Source organism: Coptis chinensis, chromosome 6 (assembly GCF_015680905.1).
Source record: "Coptis chinensis isolate HL-2020 chromosome 6, ASM1568090v1, whole genome shotgun sequence".
Classification (NCBI taxonomy): domain Eukaryota; kingdom Viridiplantae; phylum Streptophyta; class Magnoliopsida; order Ranunculales; family Ranunculaceae; genus Coptis; species Coptis chinensis.
This window is the reverse complement of record NC_141461.1, coordinates 80,658,973-80,671,397: the sequence shown is the minus strand read 5'-3', so window position 1 is coordinate 80,671,397 and position 12,425 is coordinate 80,658,973.

The window sequence follows — 12,425 nt, the reverse complement described above, 5'->3', positions numbered from 1 at the left end:
AACCCATGTTATTGGTTTCGGTTCTAATTCGGGTATTTATTATTTATTATGATTATTAAACAATTTCAATCATTTAAATACTAAAACTTGCATTGTTTTTTTTTTTAATTTTTTTTTATTTTCCTACACGATAATATTTTATATATAATTAGTGATGTATCAACAATCATATTTACATCAATTTATGAATATGTATCAATCATACACATTAAAACATTTACTATTCATGTGATAATTTAAACATTTGATATAGAAATTAAAATAATCAAATATCTAACCTTATAATTTTGATTTTTTTTTACGTACATACACATATTTGTTTTCTTTTATTAACTCGATCGTGTACATGTGAAATCACATATATTTGTTACATTGATATATTTTACTTGGATACACATATATTTGTACACGTGTATTAACTCGCATTTTAAATCGAACATGCGAGTACATGCATCTTACAATTACATCTCATCACTAATTTTTAACATGAACACTATATATTGGTTTATAATAAGTGCGTGTACCACAATATATCAAGCATGTGTATCCTATTTAAATATACACGTGCATAAATTAATAAATATAAAATATATTAGTTAATTCATAATATACACATTGACATTATTATTAACAATCTATGATACATTTGTTTAACGTATAATTATAAAATATAAATTTAACAACACACATTCACTATTATGCTATATATATTTAATAGACTTTTACATGTAAAAAATATATTTTATATTATGATGTATGAGTTTGATTATCTTAAATGTAATATAATATTAAATTTTATATATCGAAATCATAATAATCGGTTTCGGTTTCGGTTCGGGTACCCACGGGTTTTTTACTATTCGGTTTAACGGTTTCGGTTCTTTATCGGTTCAGTTTTTAATGACCCATTTTAAATGGGTCTAACTTTTTAAGACCCAGAACCGAAACATTCGGTTTTGGGTAATCGGGTACCCATTGGCCCTATATATATAGGTTTGTCTAGAGTGCCACTCTTATAGTGACACTCTTATCTCACTCTTCTCTTGAACCGTCGGATCTCGCCCTCAAGATCTGAAGATCTAATTTACATAAAACCGATATTTCAAAATTTTGGTGTATTTCAAAATATAAAAAAATGAAAATAACAAAAAAGAAGGTGTAATTGGGTTCTCTCTCTCTCTCTCTACCATAAAAACTTGAATTTTGATTTAATTTAGGTTGCTATGATTATAGTTATGATTGATACCCTCGTTTAAAGACGGCGACAATTTCGGTGAACTCGTCATTATTTCTTCATGCCAGATGATACGTCAGGAGTTGGGTGAACTCTATCAGAGTTTTGAACTCTTTCAGAGTTTTGAACTCTGTCAGAGTTCGGTGAAGTAGCATATTCGGTGAACTCTATCGAGTTTTGAACTTTGTCGAGTTGGTGAACTCATATTTGATTCGTGAACTCTGAAGAGTTCGGTGAACTCTATCGAGTTTTGAACTCTTTCGAGTTTTGAACTCTTTCGAGTTTTTGAACTAGCATATTCGGTGAACTAGCATATTCGGTGAACTTCGCCGAGTTTTGAACTCTGTCGTATTCTTCATGTCGTGATTCTACGCCGAGTTTTGAACTCGCCGGAGTTCGTGAACTCTATCGAGTTTTGAACTAGTCGATATTCGGTGAACTCTATCAGAGTTTTGAATATAGAGTTTTGAACTCCTTCAGAGTTCGGTGAACTCTGTCGTATTCTTCATGTCGTATTTTGTCAGAGTTTTGAACTCTGTCAGAGTTTTGAACTCTTTCAGAGTTCGGTGAACTCTGTTGTATTCTTCATGCCGTGATACGTCAGAGTTTTGAACTCATTCGAGGAGTTCGATGAAGTAGCATATTCGGTGAACTCGTCGAGTTTTGAACCTGTCGTATTCTTTATGCCGTGATTACGCCGAGTTTTGTACTTTGTCGAGTTCGGTGAACTCTTTAGAGTTTTGAACTCTTTGAAGAGCATATTTGAACTCTATCGAGTTTTGAACTCTGTCGATTCGGTGAACTCTATCGAGTTTTGGACTCTGTCGAGTTCGTGAACTCGTCGTATTCTTCATGCCGTGATTCGTCGAGTTTTGAACTGCCGAGTTCGTGAACTTTATCGAGTTTTGAACTCTGTCAGAGTTCGGTGAAGTAGCATATTCGGTGAACTTTGTCAGAGTTTTGAACTCTGTCAGAGTTCGGTGAACTCTATCAGAGTTTTGAACTCTGTCAGAGTTCGGTGAACTAGCATATTCGGTGAACTCTGTCAGAGTTCGGTAAACTAGCATATTCGGTGAACTTTGTCAGAGTTTTGAACTCCGTCGAAGTTCGATGAAGTAGCATTTTGTTAACTCGTCGAGTTGGTGAAATAGGGAGTTCGGTGAACTCTATCGAGTTTTGAACTCGTCGAGTTCGGTGAACTCTATCAGAGTTTTGAACTCTGTCAGAGTTCGGTGAACTTTGTCAGAGTTTTGATGTTTAAGTTATTTACACTGTTTATGTACATTGGGATTTTTTATTTTTTAAGTTATTTATATTTTTAATTTTTTCGATTTATAGAAATGGAGACGAGACACCAATCAATATCGAAGAAGGCGTAGTTGGGTCTTCGTATACTAAAGCCCCCGATTCAAGGCACGCAAACATTAGCCGCTGCTCCTTATATAGGAATGACTTTTACAAGTGTTGACGAGGCAAAGACTTATTACAAAGAGTATGGTCAACAAAGAGGGATTTGAGACTTCGTGTTGGACGACTTCCAAGCAACAAAATCAGGTGGATTTGGTTAGTGGTTGTTTACTGGTTTGCTCACGTGAAGGGGTTAACAAGAGAGATGAAGTCCGATCAAGAAATACATCAACTATCCGGTGTGGTTGCCAAGCTAGAATTCATTATTAAGAAAAGAATGCATGAAGAGATATATGAGGTCAGCGTTGCTTATAATGACCATAGTCACGGTCTGGTGACCCCATCGAAGAGAATTTGCATGAAAACTAACAAACATATGCCTGAAGCAGCGAAGTGCTTGACCGAGATATTTAGTGATAACAGTTTATCTGTTGGGAAAGTGGCATCTGTTTTCCATGGAGAGGAAGTTGGGTTTACACAGAAAGATTGTTGGAACCATTATTATGGTTTGACCAGAAAGATGCCTAAAGAAGGTGATGCAACTGCCGTGCTGCAATATTTTAATGCAGAAGAGTGCCGAGGATCCCCGGTTCTACTACGCCGCTATTGATTTAGATGAAAATGGGACTGCGGTGAACTTTTTCTGGGTTCATGGGAGGTCTCGATGCCAGTATGACTATTTCGGGGATGTTATGTCTTTTGATACCACATATCGTACCAATGCATATTCCATGCCTTTGCCCCTTTTTATCGAGTCAACCATCATTATCGGTCGATTCGGTTTGGTTCGCATTGTTGTGATGATGAGACGTAAGATACATTTTATATGGCTATTTAAGGCTGGCTTGCGACCATGGGTGGTCGTCACGCAATCATCATCGACCAGGATAGAGCGATGACTGCAGCCATTACCAAAGTGTTTCCTAGTACTTGTCATCGTTACTGTCTTTGGCATATTATGCAGAAATTCCAAGAGAAGATGTCATTTACCAAATTTGAGACATTAGTAACTGAGTTGAAGAACACTATTTCTTTTTCATATAGGATTGTTGATTTTGAGAGAAGATGGTGTACAATCATTGAGAAGTATGAGTTGTCTGAAAATCCTTGGTTGACAGAGATATATTTAATGCGGGAGAAATGGGTTCCTTGTTATCTCAGTGGCACCTTTTTTCTTTGGTAATGCACCGACCGGGTCGAAGTGAATCGATGAATGCTCATTATGACCGGTTTGTCAATTCGACGATCACGCTTTATGCACGGTTTGTACATGGTAATAAGAAGTCTTTGGCTTTGCTTGCTAGGAAAGAAAGAGATTCTAATTACCGCACCGAGCATAGTTCACGGATTGTGCCTAACGATGCTTTCCTCCTTATGCATGCCGCGAAGGTCTATACGATCTCAATATTCAATAAATTTAAAGAGCAACTAGAAAAGGCAAAGATGGAGTACAAAATTGATGGGGAACAAATTGACAGGTATGGAACCGGAAGCTACATGGTGAAATGGAGAGACCCACTGAAGAATTCTGTTTGGAGAGTGAGTTTCGATAGAGGAACCTTAGAGGGAGACTGTGAATGCAAGTACTTTCAGTTTATGGGTTTGCTTTGTGGTCATATTTTAAAGGTTTTTATGCGCTACGAGATTGAAGAGATTCCAAACCATTTTAGATTGACGTGGTGGATGCAAAAGGCTAACACTTATAGAGCGGAGTTTGATACTGGATTTGTGGTTGAGAATGTCTCAAATGAACCTTTGAGAGTGGCTCATTCTATCAAGGTTGCTTCTCAAGTGGCTTACGATGCGTCACATACTTTTGAGGGTTATTCATATTTTATTGAAAAGATTGGTGAAATGGCTATTTAAATTTCAAAGTTTAATGAGACTTCCTACAAAGGAGACGCGAGAAGTTCGCAGAGCGCTTCGATACCGGTTAATACATCACGCTTTTTTTTTTATTTGAATGTTTAATTTGATATAAATTTAGTGTTTAATTCGGTGTTTAATTTGATATAAATATTTATTTTAATTAGGTCTTTATTTCAGCTACTGATTTTGAATCCCAACATTTCTCAAACAAAGGGGGGGAAGAAGAAAGCGGATAGATGGAAATCCCCAAAGAGATAGCCCTAAACAATTCGGGGAAGAAAGTGTCACGGATGTGGAATGATTGCTAACCATGACTCGAGAAATTGTCCGAGAAAAAAATAATCGTAATCATGTCGATTGTAAGTATAGCTTTATTCAAAACTCTTTAATTCTAAATGTTCACTAGTTCTAATGATATTTTATCTCTGTGGCGTCATGGACTTCATTGATGTTTGGACTTGTTAAGAGTGGTTTAGATATGGCAGCCTTGTTAGAGTTTTATCAAGTGTTGTTAAGTTGGCGTGTCGAGGGTTGTGTTCTATTGCATCATTATGTCCATTGGATAGTATCTAATATTGCCTGCTAGGCTCTAGATAGGAAACATCATAATGATAGACCCGGTGCTTTTTTTGATAACTTCTTTCTCCTTTTTATTTTCAAAGTTCAATATTCTTTGGTTTAGGTTACATTTGGGGAGTTTAATTAGGTGAGTTCTAATCTCATTGATGTTGTAGAAAAAGAGAAGTATGGCTCAAGGAGAAATGGAGAATCTAGAGGCAAAGCTTTGCTTTAGGTAAAAATATCGCCTACTCAATACATTCGTTTCCCCCCTCGACTTTGCATCGGTCGATCTTGATCTTTTCATCATTCTCTGCGGTTATGTTTTCGATCGCTACAGTTCCACAAGATGCCACAAGTATCAACGCCACCTTGACTATGCACCATTGAAGAAAGTCGTCAAAATTGAGTTATTAGCTACAACGGGAGAAATTGTCGGAAAAAGCGAGAGAAGAAGCGAAGTGTTGAAAGAAGGTGAAGAAGTTGAAGAGAGCTGAAACTTGGAGTGAAAGGCTTGAACAAGCCAAAGCTAGGTCTTGAGGCAGGCTATACTTGTTGCTAATTCATTATGATGTGCTTAAATGTTGTAATATAGAACAATAATATTTGGGATTGCATAAAGCATTTTGATGTGCTTATTATAAATGTTCTTGTTGTTGTTAAGCAATAGCGCCCACTTGCAATTTTGTTCGTAAGTTGATATGATGTATTGATGCAGATACTATACCACCAGTATAATGCCAACATTTGTCAACAACAAATTTACCTCAACTCATATGATCATCAATCAACATCAACAAAATTTAGCTCAACTGATAAATTGCCAAAACACGAAACTTCTGTTTTTTTGCCTCTTGACCGGTGTGGCCAAGGGGCAAAAAAACAGACACGTTTTTTATGCAAGTTCAAATCCAAACGTTATGGCCGCACCGTTTGGATTTGAACTTGGATAAAAAAAAATGGCGTGTCTATTTGGACTTTGTCCTAAACGGTGTGGCCACACCGTTTGGACTTAGTCCCAAACGGCATGGCCACACCATTTGGTACTAAGTCCAAACGGTGGGGCCATATCGTTTGGATTTGAACTGCAAACGAATCGGGAATCTTAGTTTTAAGTTTACGAGGCAGTAGGACAAGATCAGTATTTTAGAAAAGATTTGGGCTTGGGCCAAAATTCATTTTTCCACCCAACCCACAATATTTACACCCCACTGACCATCCCATTTAAAATCCAACTCTGGGCCATTCACTTCATCTTCTCAAACAAAAATACAACCTGACCTAAATCGATCCCAACACGCACCGTGCCTATCAGAAACTGAATCCAAGCGCGCACCGCTCCTCCATCGAAACAAACCTCCACTAATTTTTTAAAGCACCTTCCCCTAATCATCCCCTATTTAAACCCTTACCCGTATTCAAATTTCATCCATATAATGGCCCGACCAGTAAAAATCATACTGGAATTCACATTTAATGCAGAGATATTCTAGCCATTCTACGGTACTGAGATGCGTGCTAGAGGGTGGGATAGAATATGGTACTCTACTGAGGAGTACTACCATGAGGATTTGGTGTTGAAATTTTATAAGAATAAGAGGATACTTCCTAGCTTATGGGAGAATGTTTGTGGATTTGGACGGAGTTCACCGGGATGTGACTCATGATTTGATCGCTACCATCATTGGGATACCCGCTAAACAAGTCACCTTGATCTTACAGAGATCCCAGTTTGATGGAGTGCATCAGTTGATGCTGGAGACGCTGCTTGAGGGTCGATACAATGATTATTCTCACTGTGCCAGGCAGCAATCGCTGAGGATTAACTAGCTGGCTGTGACGCAGTAGCTATGAAAGAACCTCTGTAGCACCTCGAAGCCGAGTGACATCAGTTTGTCTTTCTTGCACGTTCTTTGGGTTTTGTAGAACAGGAGGTATGGTTTTTGCCTCATTGATTTTCTACGTGATGAGCTTATGGCTATAAGCCTTACTACTGCACCCTTCCCTATTTTAGTTACTAAGATTATATTATTTTGGGGTTGCGTGCCTAAGTCACATAGGACTTATCTTAAGCTTCACTCGAACGCAAAGGCATATAATGAGTGTGTCCAAAGGAATTAGACATTACCTGAAGGTAGAGCTGATGGGATAGATCAGGATGAGGATGAAGATGAATATCCTATTTATTTTGTTGAGAATGCTATGGACCATTCTTTTTTTGATTTTGCATGTTTTTCACTACTCCATAGGGGGATGCGTACGCTTTATAATCATCATCGAAACCTAACTACGCTCTATGAAATGATACAGAAGCATCAGGGTTCCATTCAACGTGATCAACGCAGCCTAGAGCATAACGTTCGAACCATAGCTGATAACCTGATAAGAGCCCAAAACTGTAGTTTTAACCCTGTAACAGTCATACTATTAGACCAATTATGTGAGTAATAATTAAGAGTTAACACTGATTACGTGTTTTTATGCATTTCAGGCTTCAAAGTCCATTATGTGCATAAATGTGACACTTTAGCGAGATAAAGGAGCAAAGGTCGGTTACTAAGGAGTTCCGTGATTAAAGGCCAAGATTCAAGAAGATAAAGCCTTTCTAAAGCCCGGTTAAAAGCTGAAAAGTCGACGCTTGAGGCGTAAAACAAAGACACAAGTCAGCAGAACTTCCGAAGGCCGTATCTTTGGACTCAGACCTCGGAATGGGGCCTACCTTATGTCAAAACGACTGGCTCGGAAAGAGCTTTCCAATGGTTCAAGCCTTGACCCAATCAGAGAAGCAAAAGTGGATGAAAAGTCTGTTGAAGCCAACTGTAGCTGAAGAGGCCTTTTTGGACTGAAAGAATTGGGTTTTGGGCCTGATTCTCTGGCCCAAAACATGGCTCCAAGCCCATGCACGATTTTTGGATCTGAATGTATAAAAACCAAAGCTTCACTCTTTGTTAATGGTAGATAGTTAGACCTAGATTAAAGATTAGATTAGTAGCCTCTATTAATTAATTCTAGATCTAGTTTTTAGTATTTTAATTAAGTTTTAGTTCCATTTTCAATTCTTGTTTTAGATTAAGTCTATGAATCATTGTTCTTGATTGATTAGATAAATAAAATAGTTATTTTGTTAATTTCGATTTTTGTCATCTCAATTTATAGATCTAGTTTTAATTATTGTTGATTATCATTTCGTAGTTTAAGTAGATTGAAACATTGTTAGTTAATTTAGTTAAGTTAGAATTTTAATATGATGAGTAGTTATAATTCCATGGGAAATGATGGTTTGATGACTCAAGGCTAAAACCTCCATTAGAGGGGTTGATGAAGCTTTGATGAAAACTTAGTGGTATAGTGTAGAAGCATTGTAGAATCTATTCTACTCTAGAAGGTCGTGATTCGCCATGAGAATGGGTGGACGACCTCACATGCTAGTTAGTACTTGGTAGAAGTGCCATGAACACTAGGGATTAGAACTCGAAATTCTTGCCGTAAGAACGTATGAATCGAGATACAAGAATCTATGCTAGGTTATTAAGTTGGATTCGAGGTGGATTCAATTCCCCTCTAATCCTTTATCTAGATTCAAAAACAATCGTATTTCCATAGCATTTGTAGTTAATTTCAAATAATCAATTTCATATTGTATCGTAGTATAACACCCTTCGTAAAGCTCTCATTAGACTTAAGACCGACTAATTAGATTAGAAAACATTCCATGCTAGAGCACTAGGAGTGGAACAAATTTGTTACTCCACTCTATTTCGATAGAATTGAGAGTAGAAACTTTGATAAATATAGACACGTAAATAGTTTTAGTTTTACTTGCGTTTGTAAGCTTAATCGCTTTATTTCGTAGGTAAAACTATTATTTTTACGTTTATCATAACCATGCCGACATGCTTAATTCTATAGAGAATATGGAAGAGGCACATGCAGCTTTTCAGGCCGAGGTCTTGAGACACTTGCTCCAACCAGGAGGTTCACTTTCTTCTTTTGACTCGAGACATGAGCGTCGTCGTCGTCGTCCTGCTGATGGTTCTGGACCATCTTCTTCCCAGGGATAGCTGCTTTACTTTTTGATTTGTTGTGATGAACTTGATTTAATTTTGTTTTGTAATAACTATTTTATTTCCGTACATTAGTTTAATTAATTGTTGATTTCATTTTTAGTTGAGTAGCTAGTATTTATTTGTTTATGTAATTATTTATCTATGCATGTATTGTTAAATTTAATGCATGATTAACCACATATTCTTTACCATATAGTTTTTCTGTTGAAATTCAGCATGTTTAGGTAATTTAATTGATCAATGTCATGAACCCCCTCTCTCAAATTGTTTGGGGGTGGTATATTTTAATATATGTGAACGTATGAAATTGCATGCCTTAATCTCTTTTATATAAGTTTTGGGCCAAAATATAAGAACCTTTGGGCCTTGTTTAATTTAATTAGGATCCAACATGTAATTAGGTACCTGATATTTTGAGGAATTTCAAAGTTTCACGGAATTTCAGAAGCTAATCTAATAGAGAAACCCATTATATGCAACCCATGAGGCTTATTAAAATCAATAGGGATCCATAATGTAATTAAGAACCTTAAATTTAGTAGAATGTCAAAATTTCAGGAAATTTCAGAAGCTAATCATATATAGAAATTCCAAAAGCTGAAATAGAATTCTTGTGTGGGAAACTATTCTAAAAATATGTTTTTCCACATCTTTTTATTTTAGCAACAATCCGGCCTTAGACTTAGCAACCAAACACTATAAAAACAATCTCTAAGAATGTAGTTTCATAACTTAAAACCCTAAATGCATCGCTGCATCTCAGAGCACGCACCCGCCTCACAAAAGACCAAACTTAGCACGCACCGCTCTCGTATTAAATTGTATCAGCATTCTTACTCGCGCACCGCACCCACCAAAGGTATATCTTAAGTGCGTGCGCCCTCACCGCCACACAACAGGCTTGAATTTCTAGGTTCCACTTTTCTAACTTCCAGTATTTCAATTCATTACTTGTTTGCTATGTCTATTCCAAAAATTATACCGGAACAGTCTTTTTATGACTTGCTTGATAGTGACACTTATGGCTTTTTCTTTGATGACATGATTAATCAAGTAGGTTGGCACCCTCTATTGGTATATCCATGTGATACTTATTCACATCAACTTACTGCTTATTTCTATGATAATTGTAAATTTTTTAACAACTAAGATGGAGAACAAGTGTTCTCTGTCACCATAAACAATGAAATAATGGATTTAAGCAAGTATTTGTTAACATTGGCACTAGGACTTTCTATGCCTCCTGGCCTAGACACATGGGATTACATGTCAGATAATGCCTTCTATTATAACTATGCATACTTCCATAAGATTTATGGGGCCGACATATTTCGAGTAGAAGACCAAGGCCAACATAACATAGCACTTAAAAGTCTGTCCCTTAACATATGCTCTACTATGTTTTTCATTATGCTCAATATATTAGGGGAATGGCGTTTTTCAACTGTGAATAGCACCACTTGTCACGTCTTCTTTCCTTTAGCTGAGGGACGTATGTATTTTGATATTCCCAAGACCATAGTGTCTAGTTTAGCACGAGCCCATACAATGAGGCATGAATACCTTCTTATGCCTGTTATGGTTTGCCGCATAATGCGATTCTTTTTCCCTGAATTATGTACACATTTCACCGATTGGGTTAAGGTTGACACTGTAAAAGATGTTTTTGGTAATCCTTACAAATACAGGTTTAGCGAGGAGGTTAGGATGATTAGATAGGGTTGATCGAGTTTGTATGGACGAACTGCCTACGTATCAAGTTCTCTCTACAGGGGGGAGACTTGAATTATGTCAGATCTAGATCTTCAGGTCACTTATGAGCCATGAAGGCGAGTTATGAAGAATCAATAAGCTGCGCACCTGAAGCTGCGGTCTTGATAGTTGTAATAAAGGCTTACGTTATGAGCTGTTGTGGTGTAAGAGGAATGGGCACTGTGGAGGTCGCTTCTTGGTGAGATCGTCTACTCAGCTCGAGTCACTTGGAAGCGAGCTCGTAGGTCGAGCATAAAAGTTCGGTTGGTGGTAACATCACTTTGGGCGCGAGTTGAATAGGTTGCTTGCCTGAGTTGAGTTGCTATGTAGCGAGCTCTGAGGATGAGGATACGAGGTTGGTTGTTAGTTCTGTATATGCTGGACACGTGTGTGCTATTCATTGGATGTAGGGGTGGGAATTTGGCCCTAACGACCCTAACTCGGCCCTGACCGACCCGACCCTAAGCCCTATAAAGCCCTCATAACGAATCAGAGAGTTTAAAAGGCCGCCCGGCCCTAATGCTTTCTAGGGCAGGGCTAGGGCTAAGATTCTAAAACATAGGCCCGACCCTAACTAAGCCCTAACCAAGCCCTAACCGGCCCTGTTTCATACTTTCACTATAAATACACATACTATAATTGTCCAACTCTTTGTTAAATATTTTCAATTAAAATAACATTGTCCTTTGTAATTTATCACTTACACCCAAGGGTACTTCCAATAACTTGTTTTATATAACAAAAACTTGTCAACTTAGCAGCCATGAAGAACAATGAGCACTAGCCTAATAAAAAATAAGACTTTATTCCTTTGATCATCAAGTCAAAGTCCATAACTTATTATTCTCAATTTCTTTTCTCACTTATTTCTTATAAATTATATTTTTATTCACATCCAAGCCAAGTCTAAAACTAAAGGTTTCCTTCCACACCATTAAAAGCAAAATCTGAGCGGACATTTGTAACATAGAAACCAAAAAACACCCTTTGTCAGAAAAATGACATTTATAATCTCAAACCTTTCTCCATCACTTGTTCAAAAGCCAATATTTTCATTTCCATATACAAAGCTTGAATCACTTTTAAATTATAAGAAAGGTAATATTATATTTGTTTGAATCTATTATAGAAATAATTTATGATATTACAAATAGTTTAACAACTTCTATGACCCTTAACCAAAACTATTATGTTTCTTCTTTATATCTATTACTTCTTCCTTTAAAATGATAATATAATTATTTGTCTATGTATTTCAATGTTAAATGTAATTTTAGTGAGGTTTGAGTACAAGGAAGAACAAATTCCGAACTCTCGATGTACTTCAGTTCATTAGATTGTGGATGTGCATTTTAAATTTTGGACTTATACGAGGGATTATTACTAGATTGGTTGGACTTTGAGTTTGTAGATTATTGTACATTTTGTAATATAAATGAGTTTAAAAACTGATGTAGTAAAAAAAGAAAAATATATAGGCTAAAGCCCTAAAGCCCGACCCTAAACCCCTTAAAGAGGGGCTAGTGGTCTGGGTCGGC